The 23268-nt window shown below is 39.8% G+C and overlaps 1 non-coding gene across 1 annotated transcript; it reads right to left on the bottom strand.

The window, feature by feature from the left end:
* Positions 1-8145: 8145 nt before the first annotated feature.
* Positions 8146-8252, bottom strand: LOC131230163 (small nucleolar RNA R71). The gene has a single exon (XR_009163886.1). It is a non-coding gene; the product is annotated as a small nucleolar RNA R71 (small nucleolar RNA).
* Between the last annotated feature and the right edge of the window lie 15016 nt (positions 8253-23268).

Raw genomic sequence — 23268 nt, 5'->3', positions numbered from 1 at the left:
CCTCACTCAAGGTTTTTATCCTCATAAGACCACAAACATCAGAATAAACCAAATCTAATGCATGCAATTTATTAACATGAGAAGCATATTTAACAAATGAAACTCTATGCTATTTCCTTAATAAACAATCAATACATGTTTTGAAAGGTATACCCATCACGTTTGGAAGGAGCTGCTTCCTCGCTAGTACGTGAAGCCATTTTTCACTCATGTGGCCTAGACGCCTGTGCCACATGTCAAAAGTTGAATCTTCCACTGTGTTCAATCCACCCTTGTACACACTGACACTTGCCTTGTAAAGGGTGCAACACTTCTTTCCTCTGGCTACGATCAATGAACCCTTGATGAGCTTCTAGCGCCCACCAATAAATCAGCTTTCATAGTCATCATCATCCAACCTTACATCCCTGAGAACCAATGTGTAGCCCACATCGGTCTTCACACAAATATCACCGAACCCTACCATCTTTGATACGACAGAATTTCACATTTTCACGGTCCCGAAGTCACCTGACCTGTAGCTTGTGAAGAAATCTCTGTGTGGAGTCGCATGAAACGAGGCTCCCAAGTCTATCACCCAGTCGGTGTCTTGACTCGTAGCCGTGAGATAAACATCATGATCTGCTGAAAGAATAACTACAACGTCGCAATCTGAAGTGACCGTAGTGGAGTCTAACTCATCTTCCTTCTACTTTCCTTTTCCTTTTTTGTCATTATTCTTCTTATGACATTTATGCTTATAGTGGCCCTTCTTGTCATAATTTCAGGATTCAACATCCTTCCTGACACTCGACTTGCCTCTTAATTTATCTCGGGCCTTCCGGTCCTTTCTGTTCTTTTCTCTCCCCCGATCTTGTGTCACAATGGACTCTTGCTGAGTAGACCCCTGAGACTTTCTCCTTGTCTCCTTATTAAAGAGATAACTAGTTACCTGTTTCATAGACACCTTTCCGTCTGGCACGGAGTTACTCAGAAATACCACTAATGTCTCCCAACTATCAGACAATGAGCTAAGCAATAACAAAGCCTGTAATTCATCATCTAGTATCATCTTCATAGTGGAGAGCTGGTTCAATATATTACTGACTTCATTCATGTGCTCAGCAACAGAACCACCATCTTTGAACTTGAGATTCACAAGTCTTCTTATCAGAAAAATTTTATTGACGTCTGTCTTCTTCTCATACTGCCCTTGTAGTTTCAGCCATAGGCTAGCGACTGAGGTTTCTGTAGACACATGGTGGAATATAAAATCATCCAACCATTGTCTAATAAACCCCACTACCTTCCGGTCTAACTTATTCCAATCATCATCTGACATATCCTTTGACTTTGCTGATATACCTTGAATTAGAGAATACAAGTCCTTGTAATAAAGCAAGTCCTCTATCTTAGCCTTCCATATGGTCCAGTTAAAACCATTGAGACTGATCATCCTTGATGAGCCACCATCCATAATTCAGAACGGATCCCACTCCATTCAACCAACTTGAACATTTTGATACCACTTTGTTGGGGGGCCGTTGCACAAAACCTTAAGATCTATCCTCCTAAAAACACTAGAATTATGAGATAATAATGCAATTAAATAAATCAAACCACAAACTACATAACACGAGATTTTTATATGGAAAACCCTCAAAGAGGTAAAAACTACGGGACCTTATCCAGAGCAACAATTCACTATGAAGTAGAACATTACAACTGATTACAAGCACACACGGCTTGGATTAAACCTTCTTCACTCACGCAGGAGAGGAAGAACAATAAGAGAATAAAGAAAAACGGAGAGATCTCACTAATTACGAGGACATAGAAGCGCTAAGACGTCAAATGCAAAGTAGATTACTTCTAAGAGCAGAACCTCCCTTCCATAAGCTTCCTCTCTCTCTATCTTTTTTCTCCCTGACCTTTGATAGCCCTAAACCCTTTAGCAAACCCTTACAAAGCTTTAGAAAACTCTCTTGCATACTACCCTAGAATAACCCTAGGACCCCTATTTATAGTTTAGGAAACTCTTTTCCGCACCTATGTGAAATTTGCCTCAAATTTACACTGTCCGCACCAAATCCGGACTGAATCTGCGTAACCTTGACTAGTCGAGCAGGGTCCTCGACCGTTTGAGCGGACCCTTGATCGGTCGAGCAAACTCCTCGACTGGTCGAATAACGCGGAACAAATAACACAATTGGGCGCTGGACTTTAAGTCGAGCCAGGCCTTGACTGGTCGAGCACCACCCTCGACCAATCAAGCGAGGCACTTGACCGGTCGAGCCTGAGGAGAAAATCCCCATCATTGTGAACATTGCAATGAGTGCGCTGTGTGGCTTTCTGCATTTGGCAAATTTTGGTTTAGTGAAATAGGGTAAAATATAAATTTACATGTTAAAATATTCAAACTGGAGTATAAAACTTTACAAACTATGATTGGATAGAAATTGTAGAATTATTCATGGGTTGGAGGGTCGCATGATTCTCCACTCATATTATCCCGTGGATAATATACATAGTAACTTTTAAAAATAACCTCAATTATGAAAAAGGAAGTAGTTAGGCATTTGTTTTATGCTAAAAATAACATGTGATCTCTACTTGATGGGGTTTACGATTTTTTAAGAGATTTAATGGAACTTCAGCATTTTATATCTAGCCTTAGTTCATAGGATTTAAAATTTCAGATGGGCATAAGAAAATAAACAGGGCCTAGCCTTACTATATATGCAAGGTTTAAAGCCTTGGGTAGGCAAAATTGTAAGACTCGTATCCTAGTCCGTATTGTTCCGTTGACTGCCGCGATCCATCAAATTTGGGCCCAGTCTTACATGGGGCATGATGTAACTGGGCCATAGATGCGTCTAGACGACAAAAACTCATTCTGGATTGAGAAAAATTACCGTTTAGAATGCAAACTGTAAATCAACATAACTTTTTATTTAGAATGAGTTAGGGGACTCATGATTAATGAATTTCAACTAAAATTTTGTTTTGGGGCCAACCAACAATCTTAAGCATGTTGTGTCACTCCATTTAATAAAAAACGGCTTATTCCTACTCAATTCTCCCATTTTTCGAGAAACTTACTATTTTTTAGTAAGTTTTAGATTGTGGGTATCTTTTTATTCTTAGAGTTTTTATATTTGGTATTTTCGTAGAGTTTGCTTCTTATCATGTTAGGAATCATAATGTGTAATAAGTTTAGAACAATTTATTTTTAATAACTTTTACTATGTTAGGAAGTTTCAGTTTATTTGCATTATGACTCTTAATTAGGGTTTTGTTTTATTATTTAAAGCTTTGTAATCTCATTTGAGAGAGAGATTTCAATCAACTATTTTTAAATTTTCTTTACTCTTGTGGATTCGAGAGCCATTACGTCGTGTGGATTCAAGGTATTATTCACTTGAGAAAGATAGTGATCTTTCTCTTTATCCCTTCATGTTCTCCCCCGCGTCACAAATAAAAAGAAAAAAAGAAAAATGTAAGTAGGAGAGAAGGATTTTAGAAATAAATAAAAGAGTGAGTGTGTGCTTCTAATGTTCTTGGAATACATGAAGTGGGATGCAAATTGATTTGAGATGGGAAGAAAAATGAAAAACCAAATATGATTTTTCTACAAAAGCGATGGTCAGATGTCCCTGATTTTAACCATGCATGCTCTTATATTTTAATAGATTCAACGATAGTTCTCTTGAGTTGACAGAGTTTCAGTGTAGTCGGAACCTCAAATGGACACATCTCAAAACCCCAAGAAACCCTCCTGCAATGTTTTCTCTCTCATATATCCTTATGCTCTTGTTACTAATGATTATTGACTCTCGGAGGCTTGTTGCGTGCTGTTTATATAGACCTAGAAAGGCGCCTATAGGCTATAGGCTTACTTTTGCCCGTTGTTAGCCTTAGTTATAAGATAAAGAGGGCATATGGGAAAGGGGTATCTATTTTCTAAATGAAGCCCTTGAAGGACCTCTTCTCAAAATTTTCTTTTATAGGGGATTTCTAGAGTTTTAGGAGCTAGTATGTACGACCTTGATTCACTTTTTATTGGATTTAGTGTCGGTCGATCCAATTGGGTAGTTGACTTCTACAGGTGCTAGAAATTTTTTTGACTTAGCCTATTTGGATTTCCCTATCGTTGGAGTTTGAAAATTGTGACCTAATAGAAGTTGCATGCAACTGAGGCATTTGGACAACTTTAACAATTGACCATTATCTGATTTCAACTGGGTGCTAGCTCACCTATCCAATCTGTTGATCATTTTTAGGTCGGACATAGGATCTTTAATACCAATTCATCTAGATTGGTTGATGATGGTTTTATCGGAGTGGTGTGTGTTTTAAGTCTCCGAAAGGTCTGAATGGTTTGATTAGAATCAAATAGGTCGGTCCCTTGATATGTTGATTTGGTTTGTCAGCTGTTTCCGTGATTGGCCAAATTGTATGATGTCCGACTAACATGGTCTTTTAATGGGTCCCAATTATCTTGAAGAAGTTTTTATCGAAACTTGGCCAAAAGCTGAAAAGCAATTTATTATCATTTCAGGTGGGTGTCTACATGCTTATAACAGAGAATCACGAGATGCAAATGGTGGATAGATTGGATGTCTTGCACTGATGACAATGGGCCTCACACACAATTTGAAAGATTTTCTTATGGTGGTCGTCATATCTCAACTGTTCCATGTACCATTGCCAAAGCCCTAGGAGAGCATTAAGGAATGCACATATGGATAGATTATATGTGTATGTATTATACACATGAAGATAAGCCCCACAAACAATGCGTTTGTATCAACCAGCACAAATAGACTGAAAAAAGGATGATAAAGCATAGATTTAATGCACTGATGACACCAAGGGCAAGGGACAGACTCTAGGGGACCAAGATCAACGGAATTACACACCAGGGGTCTGCGAAAATTGAGAAATTGAAGCTCAATTGGCTTGAAAGTCAGCCAAAATACAAGATCACTGAGTTTCCATCATCTGTTTGGCTCAAAAATTCATACATGGCTTGAGGGCCATAAATTAACCGTACTCGTAAAATTTCAGCCATTGGATGCATCTAGAAGTGGCACAACTGTCAGATCAGCCCATAAACAGTTGATTCTGGGCCCACCTAATCTTCGGATATGCTTCAACTTTGGTCTCAACCCCTTAAATTTTATGACTCAGAAGATGGACGGTGCAGATTTCACACAAACATCATATGTGGACCCCATATGAGACGGGTGTGCATAGTGCATAAGTGCACTAGCCGTGCATGGCAAAGAAAAAATCTTCAAACCGTCTCTGACTGAGACTCCTTCCATGAAATGGAAAGCATTCTAGCGTCCGTGTAACAGACGGACGCTATCCTTCCGGTTTTGAGTTATGGGGCCCATGCATCGTTCAAAAGACAGATCTGGACCGTCCATGAGAATCACAAGGGCCATATCACTCATGCCTAAGTGAAAAATTTTCAAAAGGTCCCGGAGATCCATTTTTGATCGTCCAAAAGAAAGATAGACGGTGAATGGATCTGGTACAATGGGCCATGCATAATTTGAAAAAAACCCACCCTTCCTAACCAGTTTTTCGTCAGGAATCCAAAGAACGGAGTGCATTTATCATTCGAAGCCGATAAGTGGGTCCCACCGACAGCCAGCGCAAGAAGCGCTGGCTCTGTTTCGCACGTCCGTGAAATTCGGCCGTTGTGGGCCATTGTGCGTCCATGGTGGTGGTCGGATGCATGATCCAGACCATCCAATATATTAAAAATGTGGCCCTAACCCTATCCATGATGTCTTTTTTGAGATATTTGGACGAATAGCCGAGCAAACTCGATCCAAACGCAAGACGTTTTGCGCTTTTGTTGCACATGCGAACTCTGCTGCGTAAACAGGTTCTGAAAATTCTCATGGTGCGGGAAGGAGACTTCGGACGGAAGTTGTACAGGATCGGAAGCCATTGCCAGGGGGTCTTCTATAAAGGAGAGGGGATTCAAGCTGAAAAGGAGAGAAAATTCCAAGGAGATCAACGGGTAGCCGGTGGGAGTTTGTTTCTCTTTCTTCTTTGTTTTTATTTTTTTTTATTTCTTCTTCCTTAATACTTTTTGAAAGACTTTTCGCCTCACCATGTTCATGTTAGGCTAGACCTCTTAGCTAGGGCTAAGAGGTGAAGCTTGTAGTCTGATGGGAAAATTTATACGTGTGCCTTTTGTTTAGACTGAACTGATGTTTATTTTATTTTAATTAAGGGAATGCTTTTGGTTTTTAATGGTCTGTTATGACTGAAATTACAATGGGTCTGCAATGACTTTGAGTATTTCTTTTTCCTTATTTTTGATTATGACGTCAGGAAGCCCTGTTGTTCGCCATCGTCTCCTGGGCATGGTTGGATGGCAGTATCCTTCCTAACCTGCATAATCATCTGATTGATTGGTAATTAGTTTAATTCTATTGTTGACTTTGTCTCCTGGGCATGGTTTGGTGTTTGAATCCATTCTAATTCATATACCTTTCATCTCTTTGAAAATTATATCAGAGAAAGTTCAGTTTAAGTTCCATGATTTTTGAAGCAGGCATAAGATCTCCCTGATCTCTATAAGTGGATCCTCTGAATCCCTAGTTTCTTATCTCTGATTTCTCTTAAGTTTTTCATTAATCTCTCACCATCATTCATCAATTTATATTTGATTTAAATTTCATCTTAGGCTAGTTCTATTTCTACCTAGTTTTAGATAACGTATAGGTTTCAGTCCCTTGGGATTCGACCTCGGTCTTACCGAGTTTATTACTACATCACAACCCTATACTTGGGGAGTGAACAAGTTTTTGGCGCCGTTGCCGGGGACTGACGGTTGCGATTCTCTGAAATTAATTAGGTTTAGAATTAGTTTAAGATTAGAATTTGACTAACTTTAGTTTTAGATTTTTATTTTGATTTCTAGAACTAACTTGTTTTCCTGTTTTGTAAGATCCTGACATAAGTTTCTAAATTAGTAATTCCTTCCTAATTTCTCTACTTTTTCTACTTTTACAATTAGGGTTTAAGGTTTAGAAATTTTCTAATTCTAGTATTCTCCTATTTGTAGGAAATAATTTATTTTTAGAAACTTTCCTCTTTTGTTTTTAGAAACTAGGTTAGTTATTTCCCTTTTTAGAAATTAACTATCGATTTTATTTTTAGTAACTTTCTAATTTTAACTCTTTTAGAATCTAACTTTGTTTCCTAATTTATTTTTAGAAATTTTCTACTTGTAGAATTTTTGTTTAGAAACTAACTTTCCTATTGTGTAGGCTTTTAAGGTAGAAATTTCTAATTCGGTAAGCTTTCTCTACTTTCTATTTTTTAGTTCTCTTTTAGTAATTTACTTTCTAGTTTAGGATCTTCTTCCTTTAGAAACTATTTTACTTCTATCTTTCTTTTTTAAAGATTTTCTAATTCTAGACCTTCTCTTTAGAAACTGACTTGTTTGTTTTCTTTTTCAGGTCTTTAACTTAGGGACTCCAAGTTGGTAACTTCTTTCCAAACCTCTCTTTCTTTTTAGATTTTCTTTTCCTTTCTTAGGATTAGGCTTTGAATTTGATTGAGGGTTGCGAGTGTTTCATGCCCAAGTGGGCCCGTGACAACACTCAACGTCTCTTGACTAAAGGAGGATTGGCTGAGGGGTTGACTATCCATCGCAGGACTAGACACCACTCGAAATCCCCTGAGTTAATTGAAGTTATGGCTGAAGACTAACCTCCTCTACTTCCACCCAGGGTGGAGGATACCCAAGATGAGAATGAGGTGCATCAGGCACCCCCACCTCGTACTTTACGAGATTATCTACAACCGGCGGGAGTGAGTACGCCCTCATGCATGATTTTTCCTGAAAACACAGGACAAATGGACATTAAGCCAGGAGTTATCCAACTCCTTCCCAAATTCCATGGACTTGAATCAGAAAGTCCATATTTACATTTGAAAGAGTTCGATGAGATTATAGCTACATTATATTTTCCTAATGTATCTGAGGATACAATTAGGCTGAAACTCATTCCTTTTTCCTTAAAAGAGAAAGCTAAGACATGGTTACATTTACTACGTCCTAGATCCATTGGCACATGGAACGACATGCAGAGGGAATTCATAAAAAAATTCTTCCCACATCATAAAACGATTACCCTCAGAAAAGCAATCATGAACTTTGCCCAAAAGGAAGATGAAACATTCTTCCAATGTTGGAAAAGGTTCAAAGATTTGGTCAGTTCATGCCCACAACATGGATTTGAAACGTGGCGCATTACAAATTTTTTCTATGATGGACTGACATCTTCCATGCGCCAAATGGTCGAGACAATGTGTAATGGAGAATTCATTAATAAAAATGTTGATGAGGTATGGGATTACCTCGATAGTCTTGCTGAAAAAACACAATCATGAGACTATTACCCAAAGTCGAACACCACGTCTAGGCCGACTCAATTAAAGGAGAAATGTGGTTTATATCTCTTGAAAGAAGAGGATGATCTCAAGTGTAAAGTGACTACGCTCATAAGGAAAGTTGAGGCCATGGAAGGAAAGAAGGATAAGGTTAATGAAATTGTTTGCGGTATCTGTGATTGCAACATTCATACAACTGAAAATTGTCCTACAATACTCGCCTTTCGAGGAGTGTTGAATGAACAAGCTAATGCCGTAAACAACTATCAAAGACCTTTTACTGGACCTAACTCTAATACGTACAATCCCGGTTGGAAAAATCATCCAAACTTTAGCTGGAGGAATGAACAAACGGCTACCCCTTAAGGATTCTTCAATCAAAATCCAAATCAAGTGAAACCTCAAGAGGAACCGGTTCAAAATTCCATACAAGAGCTGGCTCAGGCAATGCGGGGAATTACAGATTTTATGCAAAAGATAGATTCTCGTATGACGGTTATAGAAAAGGGGATGCTTCCTGCACAACCTCTCCCCAATCCTAAACCGCAGTACGAGATTAGTGATCCCAGCTCTTCAAATCAGATGGGGCACGCTAAATCCATCACCACTCTTAGGAGTGGAAAGATCATTGATAAAACTCTTCCGGTTAGGCCCGAAAAGCCTCAAGAACCAGAAGAGGACAACAATGATGGATCTAGTGATGCCCCACAAAAATTAGAACCGGAACTTCTAGAGAAGCCAGTTGCTCCGTTCCCCCAATGGTTGGTTGCACCAAAACATCTTTCTAACTCTCAGGATATTCTGGAGGTGTTGAAACAAGTGAAAGTTAATATTCCTCTACTTGATGTCGTGAAACAGATTCCTTCATATGCCAAATTTCTTAAAGACTTATGCACGACCAAAAGACGGCAAATTATTCAAAAGAAAATCTTCTTGACTGAGAAAGTGAGTGCCATCCTGAAGCAAGACGTGCCGCAGAAATTCAAGGATTCCGGTAGCCCAACCAATCATGTGTAATCGGGAACCATCGAATTGATCACACACTTCTTGACTTAGGAGTGAGTGTAAATCTGATTCCCTACTCGGTATACAAACAGTTAGATTTGGGTGAGATAAAACCCACCCTGACCACACTACAACTTGTTGATCGCTCTGTTCGTGTACCAAGAGGGATAATTGAGGATGTGTTAGTCCAGGTCGATAGATTTTACTACCCTGTAGATTTTATCATCCTGGACACCTGACTGAAATGGGAAAACGATTCTCGTCATTCTTGGCCGCCCATTCCTTGCCACTTCAAATGCAATTATCAATTGCAGGAATGGTGTCATGACTATGTCTTTTGGGAATATGACATTGGAATCAAACATCTTTTTCAATAATGGCAGAAACTTAGAGGAGGATGACGATTTTTACGACATTAACATGATTGACTCTTTCGTGGAAGATACGACACCTCTAACCTTATCCTCCGACCATCTAGAGACGTGCCTGGCCCACTCCCATAACTTTGATGATGACATGATTAGGGAGACGTGCGCCTTGCTTGATACTGCACCGGTACTTGAAGTTAACCGATGGAGGCCACAATTTGAAGAATTGCCACAAACCAATATAGTGCCTCTACCACCTAATCTCAAGCCGCCGAAGCTTGATCTAAAACCTTTGCTCTCTGATTTGAAATATGCTTATTTAAGTCAAGATGAGACATACCCGGTGGTGATCTCTACCCACCTGGAGAAAGAACAAGAGAGTATGCTCATATCTACTCTCATTGAGCACAAAGGAGCCTTGGGATGGACGATAGCGGACCTCAAGGGAATCAATCCCTCGATTTGTACTCACCGCATATATCTTGAGGATAATGCAAAAACCGCTCGGCAACCACAACGTAGACTAAATCCAAACATGAAGGAAGTGGTTAAGGCCGAGGTTCTTAAACTATTGGACGTGGGTGTCATATACCCTATATCGGATAGTCAATGGGTGAGTCCAACTCAAGTGGTCCCTAAGAAGTCTGGAATCACCATCGTAGCCAATGCTAATAATGAACTCATGCCAACTAGAGTCACTACTGGTTGGAGAATGTGCATTGACTACAGGAAGTTGAATACCGTCACGAGGAAAAACCACTTTCCTTTACCATTCATTGATCAGATCCTGAAGGTTAGCTGGTCATTCCTATTACTGATTCCTTGAGGTATTCGCGCTACAACCAGATAGAGATAGCCCCGAAGACCAGGAAAAGACCACATTTACATGTCCTTACGGCACCTTTACCTATCGAAGGATGCCATTCGGACTATGTAATGCCCCTGCCACCTTTCAGCGATGTATGCTTAGTATCTTTTCTGATATGGTGGAGCAATATCTAGAGGTCTTAATGGACGATTTCTCTGTTTACGGTCCATCTTTCAGCAAGTGCTTGGAAAGTCTTAAATGTGTGCTGAAAAGATGTGAAGAAAAGAACTTGGTACTTAATTGGGAGAAGTGCCATTTCATGGTTCAGAAGGGAATTGTCCTTGGGCATATCATCTCGTCCAAGGGAATCGAGGTAGATAAGGCAAAAATTGATCTTATCTCTAACCTACCTCCACCCAAGAACATCAGAGACATGCGATCCTTCTTAGGACAAGCAGGATTTTATAGGCAATTCATAAAGGACTTTAGTCTCCTCTCTTGTCCTTTATGTAATCTTCTTCAAAAGGATGCTCCGTACGAGTGGACTGAGCAATGCCAGGAAGCTTTCACCAAGCTTAAGGGCACGTTAACCACTGCACCTATCATGCTATGCTCTTGGAGCGGTTCTAGGCCAGAGAAAAGATAAGAGACCCTACGTCATCCATTACGCGAGTAGGACTTTAAATCCGGCCCAAGTGAACTACTCAACTACGGAAAAGGAACTCTTAGCCGTAGTGTTCGCCTTGGACAAATTTAGGTCCTACCTGATCGGATCCAAGATCATTATCTATACAGATCATGCGACACTGAAGTATCTTCTTTCTAAGAATGATTCTAAGCCCCGCCTGATACGATGGATCCTTCTACTCCAAGAATTTGATTTGGAAATTAAAGATAAAAAGGGAGTAGAAAACGTTGTGGCCGATCACCTTTCTCGCCTTAATACCTCTGATTCCCTTGAGACGACCCATATCAACGACATGTTCCCTGATGAACAACTGTTCAGAGTCTCCCATTCACCTTGGTTCGCTGATATTGCTAATTATCTTGCTACAGGTACCATACCGACACAGTGGACTGCGCAAGATAAGAAGAAATTCTTCACCGAGGTGCGCAACTTTTTCTGGGATGATCCTTATTTATTTAAATATTATCCAGACCAAATCCTAAGGAGATGTGTGCCAGAAGATGAGCATCAGAGCGTCATCTCCTTTTGTCACTCACAGGCTTGTGGTGGTCACTTTTCTGCTAAAAAGACCATGGCTAAGATTCTATAGTGTGGCTTTTATTGGCCCACAATGTTTAGGGACACTCATGAGTTTTACAATACTTGTGAGCGTTGTCAGAAATTGGGAGCATTGTCCCGTCGAAATATGATGCCTTTGAATCCCATCCTTATCATTGAAGCATTTGATTGCTGGGGCATCGATTTCATGGGACCATTCCCCCAATCGTTTGAAAATCTGTATATTTTGCTCGCCGTGGATTATGTCACTAAATGGGTCGAAGCGATTCCGTGTCGAACTAATGACTATCGCACGGTCATTAAATTCCTAAAAGAAAACATCCTTTCTCGATTCGGAATGCCTCAAGCCATCATTAGTGATGGGGGCTCACACTTTTGTAATAAACCATTTGAGAGCTTAATGAAGAAATACGTATCTCTCATAAGGTGAGCACCCCATACCATCCTCAGACAAGTGGACAAGCTGAGATTTCCAATAGGGAGATTAAACACATTTTGGAGAAAACGGTTAACCCTGATCGTAAGGATTGGTCAATCCGATTGACCGATGCCTTATGGGCATACCGTACTGCCTTTAAAACCCCTATTAGAATGTCTCCCTTTAGACTTGTCTATGGGAAAGCTTGTCACTTGCCTGTGGAGCTGGAACATAAAGCGTGCTGGGCGATCAAAAATCTTAATTTCAATCTGGACAACGCTGGCTCGCTACGCAAACTTCAATTGAATGAACTTGAGGAAATCCGGAATGATGCGTACGATAGTTCGAGAATTTACAAGGACAAGATGAAAGCATTTCATGACCAACACATTTTGTGAAAATCATTCACGCCTGGTCAGAAGGTCCTTTTGTACAATTCTCGATTACATCTCTTTCCGGATAAGCTTCGATCTCGTTGGACCGGCCCTTACATTGTTGTTACTGTTTTTCCTCATGGAGCCGTTGAGATAAGAGGTCCCAACAATGGCAAGGAGTTTAAAGTCAATGGACATCGATTGAAACCATTTGTCGAGAAATTTAATCCAGAGGACATGTCCATGCTCCTGACTGCTCCTATTTACCAGGATTGATCTCCTAGTCTGATGGAGGTATAGGTAGGTTTATCGCTTTCATAGGACTAGGGTAGTTGCTTTATTTGTCTGGCTGAAGACGGTAAACTTAGCACTCCTGGAAAGCAACCCAGCTCTTCATTTCATTTCGTTTTTATCATTAGTTAGTTCAATGTTTGTGGGTAACATTACTGCAAACCCTCACGAGACTACAACTCGTCCACTAGGGGCAACCTAGGGGTTTAAAGGCTTGTTGCATACGCTAAATGCAATCGAGAGCACCTACGAAAGTGGTATAGGTAGGATTTTATTTTTGTTATTTTTGTGTTGCCTTCTCTCTCGTGCTGACCGACGCCCATGCTGCGATCTCTTGGAAAGTGTCTCTCGATTCATCATCCAGGTACTATCTTCCCATCACTTCATATTTACTTTTCGTTGTCCCAAGTGCATTGCATGCTCATATCTTTTACATTGAGGACAATGTAGATTTTAGGTTGGGGGTGGGAGATTAGGTGACCTAATCAGCATTTTCTTGGTCTTGAACAAAAATTGTGGAAATTTTTAAATTTTTTGGACTTTCTTGTGAATTCGAAGGGATTTTGACAGCCATCTAGGGCACTTGGAATTTCAAGATACATGATGTAGGAAATTTAAGACGCTTGGATTCAGTATCTGTTGGATTGCATAATTAAGTTTGAATTGTTAATCCAAAATTAGAAGTTGTAAACATTGATTGAGTTATGATCTCACATGTCACATCTCGCTTTCACATTAAGGTTTCAGTTTGATATTGAAGGATTTACTTAGTACTCACTAAGCATGAAAGGAACTAGCCTGAGAAAATTAAAAGGATTGGGTGAATAATCTTCACCATAGGTTTGCTCCCTATAGCTGAAGGTTCAATTTCCCAAAGTAGCCGGTGGAAAGGGGTGGGCAATAGTCTTCATCATAGGTTTGCTCCCTATAGGTGAAGATTTGATTCCTCCCCTTTGCGGTATTTTAATGAAAAATATATATATCAAAGGTCGATTAATGAAAAGATGATCCGTGAGGAAAGTTTTAGTTATTATGAATTATCTTAGTGTTACCGATAATATCATGAAATTAAGAAGTGAACCTTAATGATAAGCCGAAATTACACGATACACCCATGGAACTCAATGTTTAGAATTTTTCTGATTGTTGGATTAATACTTTGATCTTGGTTATGAAATCTACAGAGTGCTTGAGTATAGGGAATGTAAAGCCCAACATTCATGAATCTTAGACTTCTAGTATCTTGATTGTTTTAAAAATAAAAATCACTCAAGTTTTTAGAAATTATTGTCTCGTAATTCTTAACTTATTTTTCGCATACTTTGCTCGGACTAGCAAGATGCTGGTTGGGGGTTGTGTTGAGGGTCAAATATTGCATAGTAGACCTCAGTTATTACTTGGATCTACAAACATAATACCATTTAATGGCTGATTTAATCATGTTTGTGATGCAGAGTGTACTTACGAGCTTAGATTGAAAATGGATGATAAAGCATAGATTTAACACTCTGATGACACCAAAGGCATTGGAGGGGACTCCAGAGGACTGAGATCAATAGATTTACATGCCACGCGAAAATCGAGAAACTGAAGCTCAAGCGGCCTGAAAGTCAGCCAAAATGCAAGATCACTGGGTTTTCATCATCTGTTTGGCTCGAAAATTCATACATGGCTTGAGGGCTATAAATTAACCGTACTCGTAAAATTTCAGCCATTGGATGCCTCTGGAAGTGGCACAACTGTCAGATCAGCCCATAAACAGTTGATTCTGGGCCCACCTAATCTTCAGATATGCTTCAACTTTGGTCTCAACCCCTTAAATTCGATGATATAACAGATGAATGGTGCAGATTTATCACAAACACCAAATGTGGATCCCATATGAGACAGTTGTGCATAGTGCACAAGTGCACTAGCCGTGCACGGCAAACGTAGAGACGGTTTGACCGTCTTTGACCGAGACTCCTTCCATGAAATGGAAAGCATTCCAGCGTCCGTGTAACGGACGGACGCTAGCCTTCCTGTTTTGAGTTGTGGGGCCCATGCATCGTTCAAAAGACAGATCTGGACCGTCCATGAGAATCACAAGGGCCATATCACTCATGCATAGGTGGCAAATTTTCAAAAGGTCCCGGAGATCCATTTTTGATCGTCCAAAAGAAAGATAGACGGTGAATGGATCTGGTACAATGGGCCATGCAAAATTTGAAGAAAACCCACCCTTCCTGACCAGTTTTTCGTTAGGAATCCAACGACTGGTCGTGGGGCTCGACTTAAAGTCTAACGACCATCCAATGTTTTTCCTCTGAGGTGCTCGACCAGTCGAGGGAGGTGCTCGACTGGTCGAGGACTCGGCTCGACTAGCCGAACTTACGCAGATTTGAATCTAGATCTTGTGCGAACTGTGGAAATCCGTGACCTTTCGCAACAGGATGCGGAAGGGAGAGTTTCCTAAACTCTATATAGGGGTGCCTAGGGCTTTCTGAGGTATTGCTAGAGGGTTTCCTCCAGCTTTGTCCGGGCTTGCTATAGGGTTTTGGGCTATCACAGATGAGCGAGAGAGAGAGAGAGAGAGAGAGAGAGAGAGAGAGAGGAAGCGTGTAGAAGGGATCTACTTCGGAGTCGACATCTCAGTGCTTCTACATCCTCGTGATCAGTGAGATCTCTCCGTTTTTCTTTTATTCTATTATTGATTATCCACTCCTACATCAGTGAAGAATGTTGTAACATTTTACTTCATAGTGGATTGTTGATCTGGACAAGGTCCCGTGGTTTTTACCTCTTTGAGGGTTTTCCATGTAAAAATCTCTTGTGTGGTGTGGTTTATGCTTTGATTTATTTCATTGCTTTATTATCCCATAATTCTGGTTTATTTTGGGAGGCTAGATCCTAAGGTTTTGTGCAAGGTGGGTGTCTACATGCTTATAACAGAGCATCACGAGATGCAAATGGTGGATAGATTGGATGTCTTGCACTGATCACAATGGGCCTCACACACAATTTGAAAGATTTTCTTATGGTGGTTGTCATATCTCAACTGTTCCATGTACCATTGCCAAAGCCCTAGGAGAGCATCAAGGAATGCACATATGGATAGATTATATGTGTATGTATTATACACATGAAGATAAGCCCCACAAACAATGCGTTTGTATCAACCAGCACAAACTACTATATATAATATCTTTGCATGTATAACCCCCGGCTTGTAATAAAAATTAAAATTTCTGTCAACAAAAAAAAAAGGTGTTTACCAACAACTTATTTAAATACAACTTGTAAAAATTTTACACACAAATTTTCTATCCAAAAAGTACTACTTATAAACACTTTACCTATAGTACTTTTATAACTAAAGTATTTTATAGGAATCCAAATGAGCCCTAACTTTTACACCTCATCTTTAAAATAAACTATCTTAAAAAAAAGTAGTAAACCTTTGTAAAGAAGATTTTTTCTTGGTTAGCAAGCAAAAGCTGCGTTTATGAATTAGGAGCATATTGTTTACCTCGAAGAATTTATTCATGAAAATGCAAGAATTCTATAAGGTGGGCCTTATTGATCAACAGTCTGGATTGTTCGAAGGTTTGGATAGTGTGATCAGGAGTACCAGTGGACCTCAATATGTTGTGATGCATTTAAAATTGTGTAAGGGGTACTAGTATGCTAGAATTGTGATACACAGAAAGTATCCTAATGGGATTGGGATTGCCAAATTCATGTGAAACCTTAGGGAGAATAGTTTTGATGGGTTTCAAACTCCTCAACCCTCTGATTTATATAAATAGGACAGTGTCCCCAATCTTACATACAACAAAAGCTTTATTTCCATCATAGTGCTTCTCTAAAGGTGTAAGGTGCAAAAGACTATGACATCAAGTATACAACAATGGCGTCTCAACAAGATATGTTGTCTCGCTCATCTGATCTCCATATTTTAATGCATAACACGGTCCTTCCTATTCCACATATAGTTTACAGACAAGACCTTGGGTGTAACTAAACGGCCCCTCATGAAAGTCATGGACCTGAGAAGTGTTATCTTCTAAATTGTAACACACCTTCATCAGTCTTTTGTTTGGTAGACATCTCGTATTTGAACTCGCAACTCACAGATTTTATAATCAATTGTTTGCTTGATAGGTTTATAAGAAAGAGATAATAAATTATACATGCTAGAAATAAAATAATCAATAAAAAACTTGAAAAGGAAATCCTGATGTTTTTGAGTTTAGACAACAATTAGACAATTCCTTGGGATAAAAGGTGCATTAATCAAGGCTTGGAGATAATGCAATTAATACCATTTTTAGGAGAGTTACGAATCTCTATTTTCAAAATTAACTAAAAATCATGGAGAATAGGTGGACTCATCCATCCTAAAAAGTTGGGATAGTGTGGGAGAGTAGCCTAGGGCTGTCGATGGAATTGATCAGGGGCATGATTAAAAAAAATAAAATGAATTGCCAGGGTAATAGATCCAACTTGTCCATTTTAAAATATGTGCCTGAACCAATTCTTAGTCTATTTCATGCTCATGTGAGATCTGGACTGCTTACTAGGTAGGGCAAAATATGATCATGCCTTGGCCTAAATTGTAAATTGATCAAGCCCAACTACTCATCCAGTAGACCAAATGTTTGTGGAATCAGGATAATTGGCCATTATATATATTTTTTCTAATGGTCCATCGTTCATTGACATAAGAAGAGTGGACTAGCCCGATGAACAACCTGGATAATGAGGTATCAAAGCCCTAAATAAGGTGGGTCCACTATTTACTTAGCCAAAATATCGTATGAATCAATTCATGACTTGGAGCACACGTGTTTATCAAATTTGGACCACTGTCAATTTAATTTTTAATTCGTTAATAACTTTTTGCATGTGTAGCAAACGTATGCTCGCATGGGGTAGCTTGCATGAAAAATATTATTTGAATTGTGGATAACTATTAAAAGAAATTTTACATGGTGGAAGAAAAAGTATGATAAAATCAAATATACTGCTAGGCATGTATGAATTAACATGACCTATGATATTAAAAGTGTACTTTTTATGAAAATTTTGAAGACGGTTTTTTCATTCTCTGGAGCTAACTACATTAAGGTTTTTATTTTATGTGAAAAAAACACTTTCCTAAGAGACTAGGATTTACTATGTTGCTCTTTCATCTTTATAGTCTTGTAATATATGCTACCAAGTTTTTCTTTCAATAAATAAAATTTTCAATGACAATTCTCATAGCTTATTTAAACATCAACATGCACATTGTACTTCCCTAACTTCATAAGGATTTTGACCTAGTTAAAATCGATCAAATTTGAACTTTTTTCACATCTCATAGTATATATACATATCATTCTACATGTTGCATTACTCCTAAGAGTGTTATATCTCATGTTAATGATTGATCACCCAAAAATGAATATAAATTATTATTTTTATAAAATAATACATATGATGATCATAAAATTAATTGTTTAATAAAAGATTTACAAAACTGACTTGGATCATTTCAATTTTGGCATAAGGCTAAACTAGTAAGAATTAAAGATGCTCCATTGAAGATGTTAATTTTTATAAGAACATGATCAACCACCAATCTCACTATGATCTATCTAAAAGGCTTGTATATTAATAAATCGGAGCAATCACTAATATCATACCGGGACCTTAAGTCCTCCGATCAGGCACATCAATGTACTTCTTTGATAACTCAACAAAATTAAAAAAAAAAAAAATCTTTATTAAGATTTTATTGTCGATAAACCAAACATGATAATGCATTATCAAATGCAAGTAAAAGGATTTAAAGTTGTTACACTTTTACATTAATACGTTAATGTTTAAATCCCTCACTCCAAACAGACCCCAATTACAATGATTTATCATTTTGATTAAAATTATTAAGCAAATTTCTATTAAATCCCTCACTCCAAACTAATTCGAAAGTTTATAAGATTTTGGAAGAATCCATTTATGTCGTTTTACTTCTGACGATCAACAGTTCGTATATCTGAATATGACCGCAGATCCAACGGCTACCAATCCCTCCGTATCCTTTTGCCACGTGGGGATGAATTCCAGCCATCCTCCCGCCAAAACATGCCATCAACTTCAAGAGAAAATCGCCAAAAAATAGGAATATTTTGAGAAGGATAATGCTCGAGTTGACAGATTCTACCGGAAGCGGGGACCGTTGATTTATGGTTCTAAACCGTTGATATTATAGTCCTGATGTGTACCAAACCAACGCACCAAAAAGCTCTAATACGGAAAAATCTTGATGCTTTTCAATAGGTGGGGCCAACAAAGAAATGATCAAGAAAGAAATAAGGTCCCCATTCAACAAAAAAATGCACACATCTTATAGTTAGAATCTTTAAATCTGAAGAAATTTTTTTGAATGGGTCATCCACTATGGGGCCCACCACATCAACGTTTCAGATCGATGAACCGTTTGCTCGAATTGTGCAGAACGGGCGACGAACGTGTACTGTACAATCGAGAATTATATACTATCTTTTCTGGACTGGCCATGTCATCGATTTTGTCGTTTTCTGCCTTGGCCGAGTAGCCGAGGAGACAATCAAAAGCACTAAACGACAAAACCATTTAGTTCTCTGCTTTCCACCAGTAGCACACTAGTATCCAAGTGGATCTGGTTCATTCATTAGGTGGGTCTCACTAAGAACTTCTGTCCCATGAGTCTGATCAGCCGATTCAGCCCCACTCAACTCTCATCATGTAAATTGAATATTAACCATTGATTTTTATTATTATTATTTTTTTTAACTTGTAATTTTTTTTTTTTAATTTAGAGATTTGCTAATTCCACACTCAATCACACGTGCAAGTATGAAATACGTGTGTGATATCTGAGCTTTCTATCAGGTTGAAAATTGTGTTTAGAGCTTGTACATATAAAATTAGAGTTTGACTCTTTAGGTGGGGCACGGTGTATAAAATCAGTTGACGGTTGAGATTTCTTTATAGCCATTGATTTGTGTGAACAGGCCTGATTTTTAATCCAGAACATCTAAATGCAGATCACCTGACGGAAAGCTGAGATATCATACACGTATCACATCTGGCGCATGCGCCTGCGTGTGGATGTAAACGGCTCTCAGAAGCGTGTGGGAGCCGATTCGGTTCCTCTTGTGCCTCGATGTCTTTCTGAATACGTGGGACACATGGATGGGATCCAAAACATGTATTTCCATTCATTAATGGGCCTGGTCCAAAAATCACAACGTTTGGAGGATTCTAGCATTTTGATTTGTAGTGTACAGATGAACGGCTCTGATTAAGGAAAGGCCCATTTATTAGATGGTTAAGATGGTCCAATCATAGCTAGTTTGGTACGGGTCTAATCGAAGGCTGAGCCTACAAGATGACTGGTTCGGATCATGATACACATGTGCCACGTGTGTATTACACAATCTCGAGGTGCGAAAATGGCCCCACTCCCTCGCATGGATGTCCGTGAGAAATCCACCCCGTCCATAAGGACGACTACGTTACTTGGAAACAGTGGAGATGGAATGTGCACCGTCCAAACCTTTACGGGGTCACAGAAGTACTGGATCAGGCTAATGTTTGTAGGTTTCGTTCATTGCAGTTAGAATGGCGTAATGAACGGTTTGTATGACATATAAACATCATGGTGCCCGGGACTGTCTCAATGTTGGACATTTTCATCCTCACCTTTTTCCGGTAGTCTGTGGTCCACTTGAGTTTAGATCTGTCCCATTTTTTAGATCACGCCCTAAGTAGATGTGTGCGCGGGATGACTCGATCAGGCTAACTCGACTCATCTGACTCGACCCAAACTGAATGGGTGAGTTGGTCCGAACCGAGTAAGCTTCGTTTAATCTGAAGTCAAATCGAGTCAAGTTCAAGTTACCCAGTAACTCAACTCGACTCAACTCAAAATTCGATCTAGTTAGACTCGACTCAATCTGAAACCTGACTCTCTAACCCTACCCCGACTCAATCCCAACCTCTCTCTCTCTCTCCCTCTATCATCCTCCTCCTCTTCCTCTTCCAAGCCCGACAACCACCTGCGACCATCACCCTCCTCTCTACTTCCTCCCTCCCTCATCTCTCAATCCGACTCGGTGCAATTCCACCCGACTCGGTGCTTCTGACTTGATCAGACTCGGTCCGGATCAATCCAGGCTAGATTGAACTCGGATCGAGTCAGACATGCGAGACTTGGTATCAAGTTGAATCGAGTTTGGGCCAGGCCTATTTCAAAACCAAATCAAGTCGAGTCAGCCCTAACTCGGTCCGACTCGACTTGATGCCCGGCTCTAGTCCTAACATTCATATGGGGCAACTGGAACGAGCTTAGGCCCATGCATGGCTATGACCTTGGGCCCATAGTGTTGGGTGTGGTCCACTGGCTCGCCCCAAATCCGGTCCATTGCCATCCCTAATCGAACCTTGTATTTGATGGAATGGGCTTGCCATTTCAGCCACAATAACATCAGTAGCTGAGATTGGGTCCGAGATAGCAATAAAGGATCAATGTTCTGGCTGGGCTGACTTAGGTACAGAAGCGGGCCGGCCATCCTTTCATACTGGGCCCAGTTAGATGGGCCTTGTTAAGCCCACGGACCAGACAGGACTTCAACCCCCAATCGAATGAGGTAATCTTAACCATCCAATTGCCAATATGTTGCCTCCAGGCCATGGATTAGTCAATCAGGTTCATTCGTTCACGGGATTTTCACAATGTCCATCCACAGTGCTAGACACCTTTTGTACGGTGGAGATTGTCTCAAGAGGTTATTTAGGGTGAACAGCTGAGGCACTGCGGGACACAGAACAGTATTGGTATGTGCCTCCTCTACCGGTCGTAGGGGGGCCACATGGATGATCTACACCCTACATCTGTGGGGCCCTATTGTGGACCATCCATATGGAAAAGATAGCACCAAAGAATGGACACGGACTGGTGGTTGAACGATGACCGTGGCGCCCACCGTGATGCATTTGTTTTATATCCACGCTGTCCATCCATTTTTCTAGCTCATTTTAGGGCAGGAACCCAAAAATGAGGCAGATTCAACTCTCAGGTGGACCACACCACAGGAAAAAAGGGTGAATGAACGACCATCATTTGAAAACTTCTTGAAGGCCACAAAAGTTTTGGATCAAGCTGATATTTGTGTTTTCCCTTCATCCAACTCCATGTGACCTTATCAACGGGTTGGATGCCAGCTAAACGTAATGGTGGGCCCTGGAAAATTTTAATGGTGGGTATTCAATCACCACTCTTTCTTGTGGTGTGGTCCACGTGAGATTTGTATCTGCTTCATTTTTAGACTCAAGGCCTAAAACGAACTGGAAAAACGGATGAGATCGTAGAGATTAAACAAACACATCAAGGTGGGCCCCACAGTAACCGTTTGATCAACGGTCATTTTTGCCATGGGCAACCCATGAGAGCCTACTAAGTGGACGGCCCAGATCAATCAAAGTGGAGCCCATGTGTATGGTCTGAAGCAGTTGCATAAACATTATGGATATTATTCCGGCAAAGTCCTCTTAAGTGTACTTCCAGGTGTTCACGTAGCATGCATGTATGAGTTCCAAACCACTTATCAGGTGGGACCCACCATGTATGGAAGGACCTATCTTACGAACGTCTGGGATCTATCACACGTGTGCCACTTTGGCATCCCGCTCCCTCTTTCTTATTATTATTACAAGACTTAAATAACTCTCAATTCATATGAACATTTACTTGGATTAGTCTAATTTACCAAAGGACGGTGTAGATGTACTCACGGAATATAGTCGCTGGATCCGTGGCCACTTTTCAATGATCCAAACCGTTTATATTATTAACCCCACCATGAATGGTGATCAGTTAAAAAATCTTCAAGACTAGAAGATCTTAAGCCCTTGATCAACGGCCCGCAAAACAACAGTCAATGAGACGATTCATATCCAAAGGTGAAGATTTCCAGATCCATACCGTCCATCCATTTTTCCAGATCATTTTAGTTTGTAATCCCAAAAATGAGATAGATCCAGAGCTGAAGTAGATCACACCATAAATTGAACGCCTACCATTGAAATCTCCTTGGTGGCCACAAAAGTTTTGGATCAAGCTAATATTTATGTATTCCCTTCATCCATATCCTTATGACCTTATGAACAGGTTTGATAGCAAATAAACATAATGGCGGGTCCTAGGAAAATTTCAACGGTGAGCGTCACTCTCTCCACTGCTTTCTATAGTGTGGTCCATTTGATCTTTACATATGTCTCATTTTTGTCCACATACCCTAAAATAATCTCTCAAAATGAATGAACAGTATGGATATAACACATAC

The sequence above is a fragment of the Magnolia sinica genome, chromosome 16 (genome assembly GCF_029962835.1).
Source record: "Magnolia sinica isolate HGM2019 chromosome 16, MsV1, whole genome shotgun sequence".
In the NCBI taxonomy this organism is placed as follows: domain Eukaryota; kingdom Viridiplantae; phylum Streptophyta; class Magnoliopsida; order Magnoliales; family Magnoliaceae; genus Magnolia; species Magnolia sinica.
Note: the sequence above shows the minus strand (reverse complement) of the source record. Positions and strands in the feature narration are given on the sequence as shown.